We start from the raw sequence: 24,979 nt of genomic DNA, 5'->3' as shown, positions 1-24,979 counted from the left end.
AAAGCCGCTCCCAGGGGTCCCGGTGGGAGTGTGGAGTCAGCTGTGACACCTTCCAAGGTGGGGAAGGGCCACAAGAAACCCGACAAGTCTGGAAAGAGCAGCACGGCGGAGAAGACCACCATCATCCCGCTGCCCAGGAGGCCACCACAAGCCCAGCTGCCCAGGAGGCCACCGCCAGCATCAGCCCAGCTGCCCAGGAGGCCACCGCCAGCACAAGCCCAGCTGCCCAGGAGGCCACCGCCAGCACAAGCCCAGATGCCCAGGAGGCCACCGCCAGCACAAGCCAAGCTGCCCAGGAGGCCACCGCCAGCACCACCCCAGCTGCCCAGGAGGCCACCGCCAACACAAGCCCCGCTGGGCCATGAAGGACCGCCAGCAAAAGCCCCGCTGGGCCATGAAGGTCCACCAGCAGCTGAGTCCCTCCAATGGAGACCGCCGTCTCAAGCACCGCTGAATAGGGCACCACCGCCTCAAGCACCGCTGACCAGGGAACCGCCGCCTCAAGCACCGCTGAACAGGGCAACACCGTCTCAAGCACCGCTGAACAGGGCACCGCCGTCTCAAGCACCGCTGAACAGGGCACCGCCGCCTCAAGCACCGCTGACCAGGGCACCGCCGCCTCAAGCACCGCTGAACAGGGCACCGCCATCCCAAGCACCACTGAACAGGGCACCGCCGCCTCAAGCACCGCTGGCCCATGAGCGCCAAGGGCACTGATGCTACTGAGTCCGTCACGGGCAGAATGAAGCACTCTGGGCACCATGCCCCCTCCAGAACCAGCGGAGAGATCCATCCACTACCTCTGTCCTTAGCAGGATGAAGCACTCTGGGCACCATGCCCCCTCCAGAACCAGTGGAGACTGTTATCCACTTGAGAGACTGTGGCTTTCCCCAGGATGGAACAGTGGGCAAACCACCGACTGTACAGACTTGAGAGACTGTGGCTTTGCACTCCCCAGGATGGAACAGTGGGCAACCACCCACTGTAGAGACTTGAGAGACAGTAGCTTTGCACTCCCCAGGATTGAACAGTGGGCATGTGGCCCCCTCGTGGATTTGGTGTTGTGCACTCAACCGGCTGAGGTGCATCCCCTTTCCCTCCCCCTGAGGTGCCTGTTTAGTTGCTCTCTGATGCCCCTGCAGTGTTCTCTCCATCATGGTCGGGGATCTTGTGTGGGCCTCGCCCATACTATGTGGGCCCAGTGTTCCACAGTCTTAATTGGAGCACTACCTGGACTACTATGCTTGGTATATATTTTGTAAATTGTGTATATATATATATTTTTGCCTACTTGATTTTAATATATTACAATGGTTACACTCATTTTCTATTGTCTTTGCATTCTTCCGGGGGGCTGGGGGTTGTAGCTGTGATGTATTAATATGCATTAGTGTGTGTGTTGTAGTGGGTGAGGGTGGGGGTGGGGGTGTTGCGTGTGTTTGTCCCTGTTTTTTCCCTCCCCCCTCCCCTGTGTCGTAGGTGCAGTACTCACAGTGGTCTTCGCCGCCGGCGTTCGTGCTCCTGGTAGAGGAGCAGGAAGACTATCGCAGGTAGAATTTGGAGTTCGGGGTTTATGATGTCCTCGTGGAGTGTGTAGAGGTGAGTGTTTTCTCTTCAGAATTACTGTTTCCGCCGTGTTTTTATCTGCGGTGAACCCGCCCCGGAAAAGGTGGCGGATTGGCGGGTTGTAATAGTGTGGGCGGTACATTGTCTCCCGCCTGTCTGTTGGCGGTGACCAACGCTCTGTTTGTTTGTACCGCCGTGGCGGTCAGAGTGTTAAAGTGGCTGTCTTTGTTGGTGGTTTCCGCCACGGTTGTAATTGCAAATTATTTACCAACGGCCTGTTGGCGGTCTTACCGCCGCTTTAACACCGTCCGCCAGGGTTGTAATGACCACCTACGTTTCTTAGCAAGACATTCTTTTCACTTTGTGCTTTCCTCAAGGCTGCAGCAAGATAGGGTTGCCAGCAAAGAGGTACACTGCGTCTCCAACATTCACAAACACATATATCCTTAAGTGGGGGCATTTTCTCAGAACATCTGCTGTTTTATTATAAAAACACTTCTTTGTCCCATGCACATTGGAGGGAGATTCCAGCCAGATGACATGACCATATGCTGATTGACTTTGCTACAGCTGCTTGCTGAGACTACCAGTTCCCTGGCCTACACGGGGATGGTATCTCTATAAACAACAGGCTTCCTTGCTCAGGTATGGGGGATGGGTCTTCCCAGGGGGGTCCTGAATGGCGGATAATGGCTTATCATGCTGTGCTCTAAAATATTAAGTAGTTTTGCTTCTAGCATGCCTCTTCATTCTAATTATTGTAATTCATGCCATTTTATTTAAGACACAGCTGATTCAATATACCTGATTGGACCATTTTCTGTGTCTGTTTGTCTTTACATGTGTGAGACTAATGTAACTGAGAGAAAGGGAGGAGATCTGATACACCACGATTTCCGTGAGAAGTCTTTAGGTCATGTGCCCGGTTGCCACAAATCATTCCTGCTGTTTGGCAGAGATGAGAGAGCGCTAGTTGGCCGGAAACTGATTAGGTCAACAGTTGTCACGTGGTGTGGTATTGGACTCAGTTCACCACAATTCAGCTGATGCTGCCGCCCAAATCCAGCACATGGATTCCTGGTCACCTCCTTTCCAATGGAGGCTTACCGGATCGCTCTCAGCCCCCCAACAGGAACGTCCCAAATCCTTATTTTTTATTTATGTTGGTAATGGGAATGGGTCAATTGTATGACTGGGGTTGTGCCTTTTAGCAAGTTGGGAATACTGAAATGGGGGGGGGGGGACTAAATTACAATTTTCTACATACAGTGCTTCCATAGTGCTCTGATACATCTCAATCTTTACAGTAGTTGCATCATAATGCAGACAGAACAGAAACATGATTTTTAATATTGATCCCACTACGGCCACTCTCACCTTTCTGTCTTGGGATGTGAGGGGTTTGAACAACTCAAAATAAACTAGACAGGTTTTGGCTTATCTAGATCGTCACCATGTGCACTTTGCCTTCCTTCAGGAAGTGCATTTATTGGACCATGCTGCAAGTGTGTTGGGTGCAAGATGGGTGGGGTACCACATGGCCTCCAGCTATTCCATGTATGCTCGTAGAGTGCTTATTCTGATTAAGAGGGGTGTACTATTCAAAGTTATCCAATCAGAGACGGATGCCTAAGGGCGATATGTGACTGTTCAGGGTTGTCTATGTGGCAGCATGGTCACAATGATTAACATATATGGCCCAAACGTGGATGACCCTGAACACTTTGAGAGGCTTTGTTGACGGTGCATGATATGTCAGCATTTTTAATTTATGCCTAGATCCTCTGTTAGATCACTCAGTTGGGCAAGGTGGACATGCTAGATGTGTGGCACAGATTTTGAGAGATATCATGTCAGAGTTTGTGGTGACGGGAGGGCACATACATATTGACTGCACATAGCTCCTGGTCAGGCATTGATTATTGGTTAACTGACAAGTAGACCATGACTTGGGTAAGGGATATATACCATCTTCCAAGAACATTGTCCAATCATGCACCAGTATTGGTGTCACTGATCATTCCTACCCATACTGCTACCCAATTTTGTTGGCGATTGCAACCCACAGCTTTACTGGACCCAGTGTTTTGACCACATGTCCGTGGGGCTATAGAGGAGTATTTTCTCCTCAACAAAGAATCAGTGGGGAGTGTGGGGACACTGTGGGAGGCCTTCAAAGCTGCCAATCGAGAGGTCTGTATTGGGTCTAAGCAGGTACCCTGAGGGCTACACGGGCGTGATTCCAAATGACAGAGGAAAAACTTCAAGAGCTGGAGCGTGCCTATCAAAGACACACCAATAGTGGCACATTAGCTATAGGGGTACAGGTAACTGAATACACGGAAACAGCAGAACAGAAGATGCATCACTTATCCCACAGACACACAGCCCGCACATATGGTGAGGGAGGCAGACCAGGTCAGGCTCTGGCAATCAAGCTTAAATATCCTAGAGCTATAAGACCGGATGGAACACAATGAATGATTAGACTCTCCATCCACCCTAAAAGCATTCTCAGACTTCAATGCCGGTTTATACAGTGCATGTGGGCCTACGAGTGCTGATGAAATAGCGTGTTACCTGGAGCATATAGCCCTGTCCTGGCTATCTCAGGGTCAAAGAGCATACCTCATCCAACCTTTCACTGTGGAGGATATTAGAGAAGCCTTTTGTGCCCTACCCAACAATAAAGCTATGTGACTAGATGGACTCCGTAGTGAGTTTTACAAAGAATATGCAGACCTGCTCTCCCTGTCTGCAGGCAATGTTTGTGGAGGATTACAAGACACAGATGCTACCCCCCTCAGAGAGGCACCCCTCATTGCTCTCTTGAAGCCTGACAAGCAAGCAGAGTGCTGCGATTCGTACTGCCCGCTGTCTCTCATGAACACTGACACCAATATCTTAGTGAAATTGCTTGCAACTAGACTCCAGCCTTTACTTCCTAATTTGGTCCTGCCAGATCAAGCAGGGTTTATACCCACCCGTTCTACTTACCAAAATCTCTGCATAATGTATGCTTTACTGTATTATCTAGAACCCTCCATGAAAGAAGTCCCGGTTCTGCTAGATGCTGCCAAGGCATTTGACTCTGTAGCTTGGACTTATATGTTTACCATATTGCAGAGACTGGATATCCTGCTGGCATTTATCAACTGGATCAGGTTAGAATATACAGAACCAGCTGCTAGGGTGCAAATTAATGGTCTTACCTTGGATTCCATTGAAATCTATAGCCGGACGCGACAGGGTTGCCCCCTGTCGTTGATCCCCTTTGCTCTTGCTATGGAACCATTGGCTTGCATAGTCCAACCAGGACATGCGATGGCCGTCCTTGTGCTTTCGCCTTCACCCACTAGTGATCTCACTGTACGCTAATGATATGGTGTTATATGTTTGTGACCCCACAGCATATCTGAAACAAATTATACATGAATATTTATGCTTTGAGAGACATTGAGGTTAAGTTTAAATTGGGAAAAATCTTCAGTCGTACCCCTAACTGCCGCTAGCACCCAGTTTCATATGGAGTTTTCACTGCAATGGTCCATAAAGCTGTTTAGGGGTCTAGGAGACTGGGTACATCATGACCCAGATCTTGTAGTGCATTACAACTATGGCCGAATGATCTCCAAGTTGAAGGACAGAATACAGAGGTAGGGACGATTACCGCTGTCCCTAGGAGACAGGGAGGCTATGATAATAATGGTGATATTGCCACAACTGTTATATCTGTTTATTAATATACCAATGCCTTTGACTCATGCCTTTACAGGGTCGAGAGCACAAGCGCTGTGTCCCTGTTGTAATCTCTCTTTAGGCTTTTAACCACACCCATGTCACGCCTGTCACTTTCATTGGTTCGTGGGCTTGCCTTTTACAATCCGCTTGATTTCATTAGTGAAAGGCATGCATACATCATGCCTCTTCCGGTGTTTAGCCCTCCTCAAGTGCACTGGCCAACTACTGAAAACATACAAGGCTCCATGTTTTCAGCCTGGTTTCTGCATTACTTTATCTTTTTATTTTCCATGCACCGCAATCGTGCTAGGTTTTACATAGCGGGATCCCACTTGGTTTTTTGGTTTTCAATTTCAGCAAGATTGTGCTGTGTTTTACATAGCGTGATCACGCTTGTTTTTTTACATTCAATTTATGTGGCAATAAAAGTCCGGTTAGGAGTTTACAACGCCAATAGCTCTAACTCGAGCAAAATCGAGACCCGTTGCATTGCAAATGCTTGTTTAAAAAACTACAATCCATAATCATCTCGCTGGTCTGGGTGGGAAGACAACTACGTATAGCCTGGCTCGCAATTCCCTTTGCTCAAGGGGGGGTATGATGCTCCAGACCTCTCGTTTTACTATCTCTGTGCTCAGGCTCAACACGCACATTACTTAGAGCAGGCCCAGCATTACACTCTGCACCCGGTGATTGAATGTGAAGATGCCTATCCTATACCATTCTCCTTGCTACTAATACGTCAGTGGCTCTACCAAATAGCATTAGTACAATCAGCAGTATTCTGGAGGCCTGGTAGCCGCTCAACAGATGTCCGAGTAAGCTGCTGCTTTATGCCACGGCGCTCTCTTTGTCTTATCACCCACCTGTGCCTGTTACGCAAGAACGAAAAGCGATTTCCCTTTTAACAACAGCAGATCTTAAGTGGTTGGGAGATGTATATCTGGACGATCATTTAATTGAATTATCAGAACTGTCACAGAATGGTCGCCAATCTCCTCTTTTGTATTTCACTTACATGAGATTATGGGCTACATGTACGTAGCATTTTGCACATCGCAAACAGCGAATCGGGCCATTTGCGATGTGCAAAATGCACTTTGGCATGTTCAAACCCATTTTTGTGATTGGGTAAACTGCTTACCGAATCGCAAAAAGGGATTGCGAGTCGCAATTAGGAAGGGGTGTTCCCTTCCTAATTGCGAGTCGCAGTCCCATGTATGATTGTTTTGTGACCGCGAATGCGGTCGCAAAACAATCGCAGTTAGCACAAGTGTCACACTGGTGCTAACCCATTGGAAAATGGGAAGAGGTCCCCATATGACCCCTTCCCCTTTGTGAATGGCAGTCAAAAAAAATTTGCAGAGCAGACAGTGGTCCTACGGACCACTGCCTGCTCTGAAAAAATGAAACAAAAACGTTTCAGTTTTTTGTTTTTTAAATGCATCTCGTTTTCCTTTAAGGAAAATGGGCTGCATTTAAAAAAAAAAAACTGCTTTATTTAAAAGCAGTCACAGACCTGGTGGTCTTCTGTCTCCAGCATGCCACCATCCCTGTGAGGGTGGCCGTTCCCAAGGGGGTCACAAATTGCGACCTACCTCATAAATATTCATGAGGTAGGGCATTTGCGACCCCCTTGCGAATCGCTAACAGTGTCATTGACACTGTGCAACATAAGGTTTTGCGACTTGCAAATTGCGAGTCACAAAACCAAACTTTCGTACATGTAGCCCTATGTGCAGCTGTACGTGAGCATTACCCACACTTCCCACGTGCCCCTCCTGCCCTACAATCACTCCAGACTGTGTTGACCAGACCCATTTCCGTGGGCATGATACCTGCCCTTTACGTGGCAGCGCATGCAGATGAAGAGCGAACCACCAGTGCACCCCTAGTTAGATGGAATGCTGTGCTTGATCCGCCACTCACTGAGTCAGAATGAATCTTTTGCTGTACGGTGACAGGGCAGCTTACTGCCATCTGTAATTTGCGCATAATACATTTAAAATGTTTACAGCAGATGTACTACACGCCCGCACAGCTGGCTAGATTTGGACTTCGCAGTGAAGATAACTGAGCGGCAAGTGCAGATTTCTTATACTTATCCTGCAATTGTTCCAAGATATAGCAAACATGAGAACAGGTCATGTAGACCCTGACAAATGTGACATAGAGCTGATACCCTGTGACCCCAGCACGTGTCTGTTAGGATATGTTAAATCTTTGCAATCCGTCAATCAGCAGCTAGTTGCTGTTACACTTTTGCTGGCTAAACAATGAGTGGCTATTCATTGGGAGGAAAAAAAGTTATCCCACTCTGTCACAATGGTTTAAAGATATCGCTTATTTTAGAGATCAGCTGGAGACCTATGCAGAAGAACTGCCAAGGGCTTTGCTCCCTAGAGACTTTTGGGCACCTATGACTGCATATCTGTTGATGCTACCTGTGGAGTCATAATTGGGGTATGTTAAAGCAGAAATCTTTGCTATATTTAGCAGACTAGATAGCGGATTCCATACTGTGGGTCGATGAACTGAACCGAATCTGCTTTAAAGAAAGTGTCAAAGGAAATACACCATAAACATCAAATTAAGCATACCATAATCAATTCAAACATCGATAACCACACCAGTTTATTTATTTTCCTATATTAACAATTCTAAAGTCCCGAAAATAATTCTCAAACGATACATGTATAGAAACAATAAAAGCTGATTTAGTCGGTGTACGAATCTAAGCTTAATCAATGCAAAAAGACATAGGCCCTCATTTTGACATTGGCGGTGTACTGACCACTGCCACTGTTAAAGTGGCGGTAATACCGCCAACAGGCTGTCAGTAATCGCCACCAAATTATGACCATGGCGGTGAGACCTCCCATAGACACCCAATATACCACACCAACGCCAGGGCATTAACACCACTGACCACAGCAGTAGCCACCTACAGCCAGGCGGAAGTCAAGGTACCGTTTACCATATTATGACATAGCAAATGGCCAGGATTTCTGGGGCATTAGCAAAGCCATCAAAAGCCTGGCAGAAACCTATTACAGAAAATGAAAGACTCACCTTCAGGGACACAGAGGACTCTGCGGCAGCCATGGAACCTGAACTCCAAGACTTCCCAATGCTCTACCACACCATGGCTGTCCTGGAGCACCAATGCAGACGAAGACGACGACGGTGAGTACAGCCACCTAGCACACAAGGGAGGGAGGGAGGGAGGGAGGAAAAGGAGAATGACACACACACAACACATACCATACACACACATACAACCAGCTGCACATTACATCAACAATTACAGGACCCAGGAGCAAAGAATGCAAGGACACATACCTGTAGTACAACCGAATAAATAACTATATTAATGTCAATGTACAGATTGGCCAATGGCCAGTCCAAAGTACTAAAGGGCCACATGGCCACAGGGCATCGTCCAACCCCCAACTTGACTCCTGACATCTCCCGTACTCCACTCTTCAGAGGCATCATGTTGGAAATGGGCTGGCACCTCAGGGGGAAAAGAGGGTGGGGGGTACCTCAGCTGGGGTGGGTATTATACCCATTGGTTCTGGAGGGATCTCCTTGCCCACTGGCCCTGGAGGGAAGTCTTGGGCCACAGTTTCTGGAGTGGGTATCATGCCCACTGGTTCTGCAGGGGGCTAATTGCCTACTGATACTGAGGGGGCTGCTTGCCCACTGGTTCTGAAGGGGGATCCTTGCTCACTGTCCTTGTAGGGGAGTCTTAGGCCAGAGTCTCTGGAGGGGGGCTACATGGCCTCCGGTGGTGGATGGGGATCCTTGCCCTCAGATGATGGATGGGGATCCTTGGGTTCATTCCTGTGACAGTCTCCCTTGGCCTTTGTCTTGCGAGTTGTGTCCTTGCCTCCAGGTTTAGGAGGTTCCTCCACTGACCCCGTCCTCTGTCTCTTAGGTTTCACAACCCTAGACCTCCGTTTTTGAGGCAGAGGTGTGTCCTTGCTGGGAGTGGCTGCCGTCCTACTCAGGGGCACCTTAGTGCCAGCAGCAAATTTTTGGGTGGGAGCTGTGGCAGACTGGTTGGCTGAGGTGCTGGGCTGGGTGGTTGAGACCTTGCACTTACGGGTAGGACGGGGAGTAGGGGTAGGGAAGAGGTCAAGATGGGAAAGGAAAACCTTAGGGACTTTGGGGTGGGATGTGGGAGAAGGGATGGGAGTGGAGGTAGAGGGAGTGGTAATAGGAGGAGTAGGTGTGCTGGACTTTGATGCATGGACAGTGTGCGTGTGTGAGATGGATGGCTGTTGGGGTTGAGTGCAAGCATTTGTGTTTCTTTGGAGGTGGGTCAGACAGGGTGGGAGGGCACAAACAGGGCATGTGGATGGATGTTGTGGTGCTGTCTGCAAGTGAGGTGGGTGTGATGCATGAGGTGGTGATGGTGATGGTGGTGGTGGTGACTGCGCATGTGGTGTGTGGGGTGCAAGTCTGCCGGTCTGCTCTTGTGGTGTCTGTGGGCAAGGGTGTACAGGTGGCAGGATCTGGGACTGTTGATGCAGTGCATGCAGGTGTGCACGCAGTTGTGACTGTGAGGGAGGAGGCGGATCAGGGGGAGACAGTGGAGGCAGTGGATGTTGTGTGGGCATCTGTCTGTGTGAGTGCTTGTGGCTTGAAATGTGGTGCCTGTGTTTGTCTGTGCCACTCTTGTATGATGTTTTGTGTGCATGCTTGTCTGTATGTGTGCATGTGATGGGTTGGGGTTGAGGAGACTGGGACTGGGAAGTGGTAGTTGGAGGGGGGACGGTATGACCAGGGACACTGTCTGCCATCATAGAGGAGGCCAGAGCCTGAACAATCTCTGTAGGGCCGCCAAGCCGCCTTCAGTACTCTCCAGGAAGGCAATGCATTGCTGCATCTTGGATGCCAGCCCCTGGATGGCATTCACTATGGTTGACTGCCGTACAGAGATGGATATCAGGAGCTTCCTCACTGAGGGCAGCAGGGCTCACTGAGGCGGGCCTTGAGGTGCCTAGGGTGCAGGAGAAGCCCACCCTCCTGTGTGAGTGGGTACGGGCAATTCAGTGGGGGGCTACTGGGAGGGTGGTGCTAGTATGGGGGGTGGCGGCTGTACCTGTAGCTGGGATGGTTCCAGAGGTGTCCGCCACCACCAGGGAGCTCCCATCGGAAGAGGTTTCAGAGTCAGTGTTGTCACCTCCTGTCCCCGCCATGGTGCTCCCCTTGCCCTCCGTCCCACTGGTCCCCTTGGCGTCGGAGGACTCTGCCTCCTGGGCTGCAGCTCCCTCACTCACCAGTGCCTGTGCTCCTTCACCAGATGATGCTAATGCACACATGGACAGGATGACAGAATAAAATAGGGGGGGACAAAAACAAAAGGGAGCACTAGGTCAATTACAGCACCAACACCACAAATGGCATACACATCACCATCACACACAGGGACCAAGGTTGAGCAGTATGCACCACACTGGCATACCATTGGCTAGGTACCACAGCAGGTAAGAGCCAAACACTGCCATCTGCATCCCTTCTGGGACCTATTAAGCCCTGTCTGACATAGAATGCCACCTAGCTAGCTATCCAGATTTTGCTATTCACACAGTAACCCTGACCTGGACCATGCAGCAATGTGTGAGCTGGCATAAAGGGGCAGCCACAGTCTAAAACCCACCGCCAGAATCCCATTCCAGGCAACAAAGATGGTTGTCACACACACTAGACTTACCCCCTTGTAGCTGCTGTGATGCCCTCATGCGCCCATCCAGCTCTGGATAGGTCACTGCCAGTATGCAGGCCATCAGTGGGGCCAGGTTCCGACGGGCACCCCTTCCTCGTTGGGAGGCTGTCCCCAGCTGGGATTTCTGCAGTATTCTATTCCCAGTGTCTCAGGTCCTCCCACCATTTCTTGCAGTGGGTGCTCCACCGGCCATAAACCCAGAGGGTCCGCATCTCCTTGGCGATGACATGCCACAAGCCCTTCTTCTGATGGGTGCTAACCTGCAGGGAAAATACAAACAGAGGGACACCATGAATCCAAATATCCAGCCTGTCACACATATGGCGTTCAGACATCATTTGCCCCTCAAATGGCACACTGTAGGAAGTTGGCTCTGTATGCACTATTTCAAAGTAAGGAATAGTATGTACAGAGTCCAAGGGTTCCCCTTAGAGGTAAGATAGTGGGAAAAAGAGATAATACTAATGCTCTATTTTGTGGTAGTGTGGTCGAGCAGTAGGCTTATCAAAGGAGTAGTGTTAAGCATTTGTTGTACATACACACAGGCAATAAATGAGGAACACACACTCAGAGACAATTCCAGGCCAATATGCTTTTGTATAGAAAAATATATTTTCTTAGTTTATTTTAAGAACCACAGGTTCAAATTCTACATGTAAAATCTCATTTGAAAGGTATTGCAGGTAAGTACTTTAGGAACTTTGAATAATCACAATAGCATATATACTTTGTACATAAAAACACATATAGCTATTTTAAAAGTGGACACAGTGCTATTTTCACAGTTCCTGGGGGAGGTAAGTTAATGTTCGTTCTTGCAGGTAGTTAAACCACCTACGGGGTTCAAATTGGGGTCCAAGGTAGCCCACCGTTGGGGGTTCAGAGCAACCCCAAAGTTACCACACCAGCAGCTCAGGGCCGGTCAGGTGCAGAGTTCAGAGTGGTGCCCAAAACGCATAGGCTTCAATGGAGAAGGGGGTGCCCCGGTTCTAGTCTGCCAGCAGGTAAGTACCCGCGTCTTCGGAGGGCAGACCAGGAGGGTTTTGTAGGACACCGGGGGGGACACAAGTCAGCACAGAAAGTACACCCTCAGCAGCACGGGGGCGGCCGGGTGCAGTGTGCAAACACGCGTCGGGTTTTCAATAGGTTTCAATGGGAGACCAAGGGGTCTCTTCAGCGATGCAGGCAGGCAAGGGGTGGGCTCCTCGGGGTAGCAACCACCTGGGCAAGGGAGAGGGCCTCCTGGGGGTCACTCCTGCACTGGAGATCCGATCCTTCAGGTCCTGGGGGCTGCGGGTGCAGGGTCTTTTCCAGGCGTCGGGATTTTGGATTCAGACAGTGGCGGTCAGGGGGAGCCTCGGGATTCCCTCTGGAGGCGTCACTGTGGGGGCACAGGGGGGACAACTTTGGTTACTCACAGTCTTGGAGTCGCCGGGGGGGGTCCTCCCTGTAGCGTTGTTTCTCCACCAGTCGAGTCAGGGTCGCCGGGTGCAGTGTTGCAAGTCTCACGCTTCTGGCGGGGATTGCAGGGGTCTTTAAAGCTGCTCCTCTGGAAACAAAGTTGCAGTCTTTGTTGAACAGGGCCGCTGTTCTCAGGAGTTTCTTGGTCTTTTTGAAGCAGGGCAGTCCTCTGAGGATTCAGAGGTCGCTGGTCCTGGGGAAAGCGTCGCTGGAGCAGTTTTCTTCCGAAGGGGGGAGACAGGCCGGTAGGGCTGGGGCCAAAGCAGTTGGTGTCTCCGTCTTCTCTGCAGGGTTTTTCAGCTCAGCAGTCCTCTTCTTCTTAAGTTGCAGGAATCTGATTTCCTAGGTTCAGGGGAGCCCCTAAATACAGGATTTAGGGGTGTGTTTAGGTCAGGGAGGGCAGTAGCCAATGGATACTAGCCCTGAGGGTGGCTACACCCTCTTTGTGCCTCCTCCCAAGGGGAGGGGGTCACATTCCTATCCCTATTGGGGGGATCCTCCATCTGCAAGATGGAAGATTCCTAAAAGTCAGAGTCACTTCAGCTCAGGTTGCCTTAGGGGCTGTCCTGACTGGTCAGTGACTCCTCCTTGTTTTTCTCATTATCTCTCCTGGACTTGCCGCCAAAAGTGGGGGCTGTGTCCAGGGGGCGGGCATCTCCACTAGCTGGAGTGCCCTGGGGCATTGTAACACGAAGCTTGAGCCTTTGAAGCTCACTGCTAGGTGTTACAGTTCCTGCAGGGGGGAGGTGTGAAGCACCTCCACCCAGAGCAGGCTTTGTTTCTGTCCTCAGAGAGCACAAAGGCTCTCACCGCATCGGGTCAGAAACTCGTCTCTCAGCAGCAGGCTGGCACAGACCAGTCAGTCCTGCACTGAACAATTGGGTAAAATACAGGGGGCATCTCTAAGATGTCCTCTGTGTGCATTTTTTTAATAAATCCAACACTGGCAACAGTGTGGGTTTATTATTCTGAGAAGTTTGATACTAAACTTCCCAGTATTCAGTGTAGCCATTATGGAGCTGTGGAGTTCGTTTTTGACAGACTCCCAGACCATATACTCTTATGGCTTCCCTGCACTTACAATGTCTAAGGTTTTGCTTAGACACTGTAGGGGCATAGTGCTCATGCACCTATGCCCTCACCTGTGGTCTAGTGCACCCTGCCTTAGGGCTGTAAGGCCTCCTAGAGGGGTGACTTACCTATGCCACAGGCAGTGTGAGGTTGGCATGGCACCCTGAGGGGAGTGCCATGTCGACTTAGTCATTTTATCCCCACCAGCACACACAAGCTGGCAAGCAGTGTGTCTGTGCTGAGTGAGGGGTACCTAGGGTGGCATAAGACATGCTGCAGCCCTTAGAGACCTTCCCTGGCATCAGGGCCCTTGGTACCAGGGGTACCAGCTACAAGGGACTTACCTGGGTGCCAGGGTTGTGCCAATTGTGGAGACAATGGTACATTTTAGGTGAAAGAACACTGGTGCTGGGGCCTGGTTAGCAGGGTCCCAGCACACTTCTCAGTCAAGTCAGCATCAGTATCAGGCAAAAAGTGGGGGGTAACTGCAACAGGGAGCCATTTCTTTACACAAGCCCCCCCCCCCCCAGCCCACAGGCCAGGAGACTCAGCCAAAGCTGGGAGTGTCTTCCTAGTCTGTCAGGCGAGGAAGAGTAGAGGAAATAGGCTGGTTTGTTGCAGGGCCTACTCTGCCTTACATCCTCCTGTTCAGGTCATTCCCTCTGGGGAACTGACCCACTTCCACAGTGATAGGACCTAGTCTGAATTGCCTCTTGTCTGTGTCTTTAATGTCTCCACCCATTCTCTCTATTTTAGGGTTGGAGGTATCCACCTCTGCTAATCTTATCTTAGCCAGGGTCACCCCTAGCTTACCCAAAGAGGTTACCCAGAGCTGGAGTAACCCCACCATGACCAACAGGGTCAGGGGGCCTAACTTGCTATTTGGCATGGTGTCAGACCACCATGCCAAGGATAGTGCAGCCATAAAGGCTAACACCCAGCAGAGGCCACTGACAGCTGTCAGTGCCCAGAACCACACCTTTAGCTCTTCACCTACAAGGGAAGGGGCTAAGTTACAGGCTTCTTTGGGTTCAGGGTGCCTGTCTGCTGTATTAGAGTGGGGGGGGGGTTACCACATCTTGTAGTAAACACCCTTCTTCCACTCTTTCTTCTGTTAGCTGAGGAGCCACCCACTCAGGCTTAACAGTTGCCTGACTAGCCAGGACTTCTTGTGGGTCAGGCTGGACTTTACAAGTGCCACTTTTGGAGTTCTCCCCTACTGGAGCAGAATCTCCTTGGCTTGCTGGAACCTTGGCTAAAGGTTGTCCACCCTTCCTACACTGTTTTCTTTTCTTTTTCTTCTGGGGCCTGCTTGCAGTTACTGCAGGGGCAGGACCTCTAGAATCCTTGGGAGAGGACTGGCACTGGACCAGTTCCTCTCTTGGGCTCTGACTAACCTCTGGGTAGTCATTTCCAAGGAGACAATCAAGGGGGAGGTCTGTACTGACTACCACCCTTCTCCAGCTAAAAGTCCCACCCACTTCTATGGGCACAAAAGCCACAGGCCTATTAGTGACCCTGTCTGGGCTAACTCTTACTCTGGCAGTCTCACCTGGGATGTACAGGTTTGAGAACACCAGCCTGTCATGCACAATAGTGTGACTGGCACAAGTGTCTCTCAGGGCAGTGGCTGGGATTCCATTCACCAGTAGGTGGTGGAAGTGTCTATTTCCCTCTGGAATCTCCAACTCACCTGTTGGGCCCTTTTTCCAGTTGAAGGCTATGAAGACCTTCTCATCTGAGGAGTCATCCCCAATGGCTACACTGGTTACCCCTGGGATATTGCTAGGGGGTTTGTTTTTGGGACAAGAAGTGTCCTTGGTGTGGTGCCCTGTCTGTCTACAGTTATGGCACCATGCCTTAGTGGCATCCCAGTTCTTACCCTGGTACCCACCTTTGTTTTGGGTTGTGTCTCGGGGCCCACCCACCTGGTCTGGTTTTTGGGGGCCTACAGAGGACTCTTTTTCATTATTTCTAGTGTCACCCACTTTCTCCTGGGGAGGCTTTGTAACCCCTTTCTTTTGGTCACCCCCAGTGGAAGTTTTGGTTACCCTAGTCTTGACCCAGTGGTCTGCCTTCTTTCCCAATTCTTGGGGAGAAATTGGACCTAGGTCTACCAGATACTGATGCAACTTTTCATTGAAGCAGTTACTTAAAATGTGTTCTTTCATAAACAAATTATAAAGCCCAACATAGTCATGCACTTCATTTCCAGTTACCCAACCATCCAGTGTTTTCACTGAGTAGTCAACAAAATCAACCCAGGTCTGGCTCGAGGATTTTTGAGCCCCCCTGAATCTAATTCTATACTCCTCAGTGGAGAATCCAAAGCCCTCAATCAGGGTTCCCTTCATGAGGTCATAAGATTCTGCATCTTTTCCAGAGAGTGTGAGGAGTCTATCCCTACACTTTCCAGTGAACATTTCCCAAAGGAGAGCACCCCAGTGAGATCTGTTTACTTTTCTGGTTGCACAAGCCCTCTCAAAAGCTGTGAACCATTTGGTGATGTCATCACCATCTTCATATTTAGTCACAATCCCTTTAGGGATTTTCAACATGTCAGGAGAATCTCTGACCATATTTAGGTTGCTGCCACCATTGATGGGACCAAAACCCATCTCTCGTCTTTCCCTTTCTATGGCTAGGAGCTGTCTCTCCAAAGCCAATCTTTTGGCCATCCTGGCTAACAGGAGGTCATCTTCACTGAGGCTATCCTCAGTGATTTCAGAGGTGCTGGCCCCTCCTGTGAGGGAAGCAGCATCTCTGACTAACACAGTTGGAATCAGGGATTGAGAGTCCCTGGGTTCCCTAATTAGGACTGGAAGGTGGGAATTCTCCTCCAGTTCACTATTATCATCCTCTGGGTTGTCATCCTCAGAGGGGTTGGCTTTTTCAAACTCTGCCAAAAGCTCCTGGAGCTGTTGTTTGGAGGGTCTTAAGCCAACTGGGATTTTCTTTATTTTGCAGAGAGACCTTAGCTCCCTCATCTTAAAATGGAGGTAAGGTGTGAGGTCGAGTTCCACCACATTCTCTTCTGCACCAGGCATTATGGTGGTCATTCTGACCCTGGCGGTCTTTGACCGCCAGGGCGGAGGACCGCGGGAGCACCGCCGACAGGCCGGCGGTGCTCCAATGGGGATTCCGACCGCGGCGGTAAAGCCGCGGTCGGACCGGCACCACTGGCGGGGTCCCGCCAGTGTACCGCCGCCCCATTGAATCCTCCGCGGCGGCGCAGCTTGCTGCACCGCCGCGGGGATTCCGACCCCCCCTACCGCCATCCAGATCCCGGCGGTCGGACTGCCGGGATCCGGATGGCGGTAGGGGGGGTCGCGGGGCCCCTGGGGGCCCCTGCAGTGCCCATGCCACTGGCATGGGCATTGCAGGGGCCCCCGTAAGAGGGCCCCTACATGTATTTCACTGTCTGCTGCGCAGACAGTGAAATACGCGACGGGTGCAACTGCACCCGTCGCACAGCTTCCACTCCGCCGGCTCGATTCCGAGCCGGCTTCATCGTGGAAGCCTCTTTCCCGCTGGGCTGGCGGGCGGTCTGAAGGCGACCGCCCGCCAGCCCAGCGGGAAAGTCAGAATTACCGCCACGGTCTTTCGACCGCGGAACGGTAATCTGACGGCGGGACCTTGGCGAATGAGGGCCTATGTTTCTAAAAGTTGGAATACTTTTTAAGAATCTAAAACTAGTTCTAGAACCTAATTCAAACTTTCACAAAACTTTTAAACTCTAAAAGAAATGCTAACAGGGACTAACCCAAGGCCCTAGCAGGACTTTTACAAATTTAGAAAAATATCACAAATTGTAAAAATCAGTTTCTAATGACAATTTTTGGAATTTGTCGTGTGATCAGGTATTGGCTGAGTAGTCCAGCAAATGCAAAGTCTTGTACCCCACCGCTGATCCACCAATGTAGGAAGTTGGCTCTGTATGCACTATTTCAAAGTAAGGAATAGTATGCATAGAGTCCAAGGGTTCCCCTTAGAGGTAAGATAGTGGAAAAAAGAGATAATACTAATGCTCTATTTTGTGGTAGTGTGGTCGAGCAGTAGGCTTATCAAAGGAGTAGTGTTAAGCATTTGTTGTACATACACACAGGCAATAAATGAGGAACACACACTCAGAGACAATTCCAGGCCAATAGGTTTTTGTATAGAAAAATATATTTTCTTAGTTTATTTTAAGAACCACAGGTTCAGATTCTACATGTAATATCTCATTTGAAAGGTATTGCAGGTAAGTACTTCAGGAACTTTGAATAATCACAATAGCATATATACTTTGTACATAAAACACATATAGCTATTTTAAAAGTGGACACTTGGGAGAGGACTGGCAACTGCAATTTTCACAGTTCCGGGGGAGGTAAGTTAATGTTAGTTCTTGCAGGTAGGTAAACCACCTACGGGGTTCAAATTGGGGTCCAAGGTAGCCCACCGTTGGGGGTTCAGAGCAACCCCAAAGTTACCACACCAGCAGCTCAGGGCCGGTCAGGTGCAGAGTTCAGAGTGGTGCCCAAAACGCATAGGCTTCAATGGAGAAGGGGGTGCCCTGGTTCTAGTCTGCCAGCAGGTAAGTACCCGCGTCTTCGGAGGGCAGACCAGGGGGGTTTTGTAGGGCACCGGGGGGACACAAGTCAGCACAGAAAGTACACCCTCAGCAGCACGGGGGCGGCCGGGTGCAGTGTGCAAACACGCGTCGGGTTTTCAATAGGTTTCAATGTGAGACCAAGGGGTCTCTTCAGCGATGCAGGCAGGCAAGGGGGGGGGGCTCCTTGGGGTAGCCACCACCTGGGCAAGGGAGAGGGCCTCCTGGAGGTCACTCCTGCATTGGAGTTCCGATCCTTCAGGTCCTGGGGGCTGCGGGTTCAGGGTCTTTTCCAGGTGTCGGGATTTTGGATTCAGACAGTGGCGGTCAGGGGGAGCCTCGGGATTCCCTCTGCAGGCGTCCCTGTGGGGGACTGGGGGGACAACTTTGGTTACTCACAGTCTTGGAGTCGCCGGGGGGTCCTCCCTGTAGCGTTGTTTTTCCACCAGTCGAGTCGGGGTCGCCGGGTGCAGTGTTGCAAGTCTCACGCTTCTGCCGGGGATTGCAGGGGTCTTAAAAGCGGCGCCTCTGGAAACAAAGTTGCAGTCTTTGTTGAACAGGGCCGCTGTTCTCCGGAGTTTCTTGGTCTTTTTGAAGCAGGGCAGTCCTCTGAGGATTCAGAGGTCACTGGTCCTGGGGAAAGCGTCGCTGGAGCAGTTTTCTTCTGAAGGGGGAGACAGGCCGGTAGGGCTGGGGCCAAAGCAGTTGGTGTCTCCGTCTTCTCTGCAGGGTTTTTCAGCTCAGCAGTCCTCTTCTTCTTAAGTTGCAGGAATCGGATTTCCTAGTTTCAGGGGAGCCCCTAAATACAGGATTTAAGGGTGTGTTTAGGTCAGGGAGGGCAGTAGCCAATGGCTACTAGCCCTGAGGGTGGCTACACCCTCTTTGTGCCTCCTCCCAAGGGGAGGAGGTCACATTCCTATCCCTATTGGGGGGATCCTCCATCTGCAAGATGGAAGATTCCTAAAAGTCGGAGTCACTTCAGCTCAGGTTGCCTTAGGGGTTGTCCTGACTGGTCAGTGACTCCTTGTTTTTCTCATTATCTCTCCTGGACTTGCTGTCAAAAGTGGGGGCTGTGTCCAGGGGGCGGGCATCTCCACTAGCTGGAGTGCCCTGGGGCATTGTAACACGAAGCTTGAGCCTTTGAAGCTCACTGCTAGGTGTTACAGTTCCTGCAGGGGGGAGGTGTGAAGCACCTCCACCCAGAGCAGGCTTTGTTTCTGTCCTCAGAGAGCACAAAGGCTCTCACCGCATGGGGTCAGAAACTCGTCTCTCAGCAGCAGGCTGGCACAGACCAGTCAGTCCTGCACTGAACAATTGGGTAAAATACAGGGGGCATATCTAAGATGTCCTCTGTGTGCATTTTGTTAATAAATCCAACACTGGCATCAGTGTGAGTTTATTATCCTGAGAAGTTTGATACTAAACTTCCCAGTATTCAGTGTAGCCATTATGGAGCTGTGGAGTTTGTTTTTGACAGACTCCCAGACCATATACTCTTATGGCTTCCCTGCACTTACAATGTCTAAGGTTTTGCTTAGATACTGTAGGGGCATAGTGCTCATGCACCTATGCCCTCACCTGTGGTCTAGTGCACCCTGCCTTAGGGCTGTAAGGCCTGCTAGAGGGGTGACTTACCTATGCCACAGGCAGTGTGAGGTTGGCATGGCACCCTGAGGGGGGTGCTATGTCGACTTAGTCATTTTATCCCCACCAGCACACACAAGCTGGCAAGCAGTGTGTCTGTGCTGAGTGAGGGGTCCCTAGGGTGGCATAAGACATGCTGCAGCCCTTAGAGACCTTCCCTGGCATCAGGGCCCTTGGTACCAGGGGTACAAGTTAAAAGGGACTTACCTGGGTGCCAGGGTTGTGCCAATTGTGGAGACAATGGTACATTTTAGGTGAAAGAACACTGGTGCTGGGGCCTGGTTAGCAGGGTCCCAGCACACTTCTCAGTCAAGTCAGTATCAGGCAAAAAGTGGGGGGTAACTGCAACAGGGAGCCATTTCTTTACACACACACATAACCCGGAACCCTGCTCTACCACCAGTCATACCCCCCACCCAAATGGCATACTGCCAGCACACACACACACATCTCCGTGCAGCCTTGTCGCATGCAAGGGCCCCATGGTGTACTCACCTGTTGGTCTGGAGGCCCATACAGCTGTCCATACAGGGGTAGGACCTCATCCACCAGGTGCTCTAACTCCTACAAAGTGAAGGCAGGGGCCCTTTTCCCCTGTTGCACGAGCCATGGCAGGTTCCAGACACAGGTCACAGCAGCACATGCAGTGGAGTTGTTGTCCTGTGGAAAGTCTGAAATCAAGTGAGGTTATAGTCAGAAAATGGCAGTCACGTCCACGGCGGTGTACACCGTCACCGATGGCAGTGATCCTCATTGGATACTGTACTCCATAGAGCCCCATGTTAGCCAACGAGGAATTGCACGGCGGTGCAGACCGCCTTCCGCCATGACGCGCAACGCTGGCGGAGTGAGATCACTTCCACCTGTCCCTACATACAGGACATGTGGTTGCCATGTTATAGTGCTAGTACCCAATTTTAGAATACAAACTGCATTATTTTTGTCAATTGTACATACATAGCAATTTACAGTGTTCAGATACATACATGCTCTATGTACACTGAAGTGGCGGATCAATTTTTCATGTTGTCACACCCTTCTCACTCTTCAGTTCCTTAGGTACCTGCCACTGCGGAGGAATAGAAGGAGGAGGCACGCCCCGTGTACAGACCCCTTGTAGACTTGGCTACACTGGAGAACAGGCACAAAATACTCACCTATAGACTGGACAGGTCCATAATCACAGAGCTGGTTGCTCAATTGGAGCCTGATCTGATATTTGCTATCCATCATCCCACGGGGATCCCCCCTCTTGTGCAGGTCCTATCAGTGCTCCATTTCTGGCAACAGGCTCTTTCCAAGTGACAGTGGGCTTGGCTGCAGGATTGTCACAGCCAATGTTTTCAATACTGCTGGCAAGAGTTTTGACTGCCTTCCTCAAACAAATGGGCAGCTACACCGCTTTCCCCTAAGTAGAAGACTTGGCCACTGTGAAGGCTGGATTCTATGCAATGGGACATATTCTAAATGTTATTGGGCCCATTGACGGAACACATATAGGATTTGTTTCCCCTCGGGCCAATGAACAGGTGTTCAGGAATAGGAAGAGTTTCCACTCACTCAATGTCCAGATGGTGTTCCTTGCTGACCAGTACATCTCCCATGTCATCATGGGTCGGTGCATGTCGCCTTCGTCCTGAGGAATAGCAGCGTCCCACAACTGATGACATAACTACAGAGACAGAGTGTGGCTTATAGGTGAGCCTGAGTCCCCACCCAATGTATGTCAGTGTATGCTTTCAGGAGTCATCCCCCATTCCATTGTGCTAGGCTAATGTTTGTCCCTTACTTCTTGCAGGTGACTCTGGCTACCCAAACCTGTCCTGACTCTTGACCCCTCCGAGGACAGAGGCTGAGATTAGGTACAATGATGCCTCATGGGTGTACCAGGAGGATTATTGAAAGGACCGTTTGTCTCCTGAAGGCCAGGTTCATGTGCCTCCATCTGACAGGGGATCCCTCTGCTACTCCCCTTAGAAGGTCTGCCAGATAGTTGTTCTATGCTACATGTTACACAACTTGGCCATCAGATGACATGTGCCCTATCTGCAGGAGGAGGAGGGTGAAAATGCTCCTGTGGCAGCAGTGGACCCTGAGGACAGTGAGGAGGAGGAGGAAGAGGAAGAGGATGAGGATGTGGACAACAGGACAACAGTTATATGGCAGTACTTCAAATGACACACAGGTAAAGCAGTAGAACTGACCATTCTTCTAATAAATTATTTTTCTGTGTGGCTGTAGCATGATGGCAGTCACTTCCTTAGCATCCTAACTGACTGTCACCTATGCCTTCCCATTTTGCAGATGTTGGTGTAGTTACAACTGTGTACTGATGTGATGACTGTAAACCGCTACAGTCCATTTGTTGGATGGAATCACAAAGTTCTGGACAATTGCATAGGATGATACAATTCAATACATTGCACATTTCTGTCAGGTTACTCCAGTTGTGTTCAAGGGTGTTTATTGAAGTGAAAATTATGAAGGAATAGTGCAATGGAATGGGGTGATGGTGGAGGAAAGTCCAGGGTATTGTTCCAGTCTGTTTGTAGCACAGGTCCAGTGTCCAAGGGGCCATAGGAAGGGGAGCAATGACAGTTCAAAGTGGACGAGGTGACACAGTGGAACACAAGGGGGACATTTAGGAGGGACTCATTTCCTGGTGGTGGTCTTGGTCTTGGCAAGTGTCTCTGGTGTCTGTCTGGGTTGCAGGGACTGTTTGTGGGGTGGTTCACTTTCTGCAGGGGGAGGGGTGCTGGTGGCCTGTGGGTACTGTGGCAGGGCCTCCCATCCACTAGCTGTAGCAGATGTGGAGGGCTGGTCAGTTGACTGGCTAGTGGAAGGGGCCCGCTGGTGTGATGTGTACTCCCTCATGATGTTGGTCAGATCACCCAGCACCCCTGCTATGGAGACCATGGTAGTGTTCAGGGCCTGCAATTCTTTCTTGATCTCCTGGTGGTGTTCCTCCTGCAGCCTCTGGTTCTCCTGCATGATGTCTATCACCTGCCCCATCTTGTCCTGGGACTGTTGGTAAGCCCCCAGGACATTAGTGAGTGCCTCCTGGGCGGTCGGTTCCCTGGCCAGTTCTCCCCCTGGTGAACAGCTGTCGTCCGAGTGTCCCTGGCCCCCGGTGCCTGTGTCCCCTGAATGGTGTGCCCACTGCCATTGACACCAGGACCCTCATTGTCTTGCCTTGAGGTGTGGACTGGGGTCCCTGTACAGGTGGGCACACTGCTGATTGATATGTCCTGGGGACAGAGGTCTGGGGACGTTGGGTGGCTGCTGTGGTGTTGGATACTGAAGGGGGAGGCTCTGAGGTGGACTGGGTGCAGGCTGGGGTAGCCGACTGACCAGTGGTCCCTGATGGGCCAGGGAGTTCAACCAGATCCAGTAGTCCAGAGTTGCTGTCATCACTGGGGGCATCTTCTGGTGGGGGACGGTGGACTGAGTAGCTGTGGCACCTCCTTGTCACTGAGATTGGCTGGGGCACCTGTGGGGATTTAAGTGGTGTATTATACTACATGTCTGTGACATATTCTGCATCCCTTGCTTTCCCTATATTGTTGCTGTTGCCCTACCACCTTTGTTTGTGTATGGTGATGTTTTGTGGGATTGTTAGTTCTCCATGCTGTGCATGCATTGGTGGTGGGTGTATGTGCAGGGCTGGGAGGGATGTGTATGCAGTGGGTATGGCATGCAGGGCTTGGCATTTGGGGTAGTTAATTGTGGTTAATTGTGGTTGTGCACTGTGTGGGATGGAGTGGAGTGATGGGTGTCAGGGTGAGGGATGCAGGTGTGGGGGGGATAGGTAGTAAATATAGACTCACTAGTGTACAGTCCTCCAGCAACTCCAGTGAGTCCCTCAATTGCCAAGACTTACTCTTCCCATGCTGTCGTCTGTGGGGGAGGAGGTGGGGTCCACTGCCAGTCCTCTGGATAGCAAGCTGGTGCCTTGCTGCTATAGAACATACCTTCCCCCGTAGGTAATTCCACCTCTTCCTGATGTCATCCCTTGTTCGTGGATGCTGTCCCATGGCGTTCAACCGGTCCACAATTCTCCACCATAGCTCCATCTTCCTGGCAGTGGAGATCTGCTGAATCTGTGCTCCAAACAGCTGTGGCTCTACCCTGACTATTTCTTCAACCATGACCTGCAACTCCTCATCAGTGGGATGGGGGTGCATCTTTGGGGACATGGATGTTGTGTGGTGTGCAGAGGGTGTTTAGTAATGTGGTGGGCTGTGGGATGCGTGACAGATGATTTTGTGGTTGTGTGTTCTCTGTTAGCAAAGGTTTGTGTGCAATGTGGGTGTGTGTATTATAGTGCTGTTGGTGGGTGTGTGTGGTGTTTGTATTAGTGTCAGTGTGTCTTTTTGGTATTGGCCAATGTTGTGTTGTTTTGTATTTGTGTGGCCATTATGACTGTGCCAGTGTGTACCGCCAATGGTTTACTGCCGTTGAATGTGGGGATTTTTGGCTCATAATGTGGAGGGCGTTGTTTTGTTGGTATGGGTGTATGTACCGACAGTTTAACACTTACCTTTGGTCTGGCAGATTTGTGTTTGTGGCAGTATTCTGTCGGTTTGGTGTGTGTGTCATAATATGGCAGACGGATGGTCACCTACATGACAGTATGTTGGCGGCCATCACCACGGCGGTAAGCAGGATTTACTGCCAATGTCATAATGAGGGCCATAATACCTGAATGGGAACTACACAGAACCATAGCAATAGAATCTGAGCAAGAGACGTTGAATACATTGAAATACCAAAATGAAAGGAATCAATTACCATTCATGTGTTTGAGAGTTACACCTCACTAACCACAAATTAGCATCAACATGTTGGACTTCATGTAAAAGAATTTAGTAACATGAATTTAGAAAACATCTAGCTAAAGAGCTATCAAAAATAGCAGCAGTATTATATTATTAGCAGTTGGTACCTGAAAAACAAAAGACAAATAACAATACACAGTTCATACATTTACCCAGTCTCTAAGGTATTCAGCAACATTGTCTACGTCACCAAGGGGACAGGAACATCAGACATCAGCATCAGAACAGGAACAAAGTGAGGGATATGGTTTAGTGTTTGGACTATAAGATTACTAAACCATCCAAGCATTTGTTCAGTAATGAACAGACATAGTAAACTCAGAAAATAA

The sequence above is a fragment of the Pleurodeles waltl genome, chromosome 6 (genome assembly GCF_031143425.1).
Source record: "Pleurodeles waltl isolate 20211129_DDA chromosome 6, aPleWal1.hap1.20221129, whole genome shotgun sequence".
Taxonomy (NCBI): Eukaryota; Metazoa; Chordata; class Amphibia; order Caudata; family Salamandridae; genus Pleurodeles; species Pleurodeles waltl.
This window is presented reverse-complemented; position numbering follows the sequence as displayed.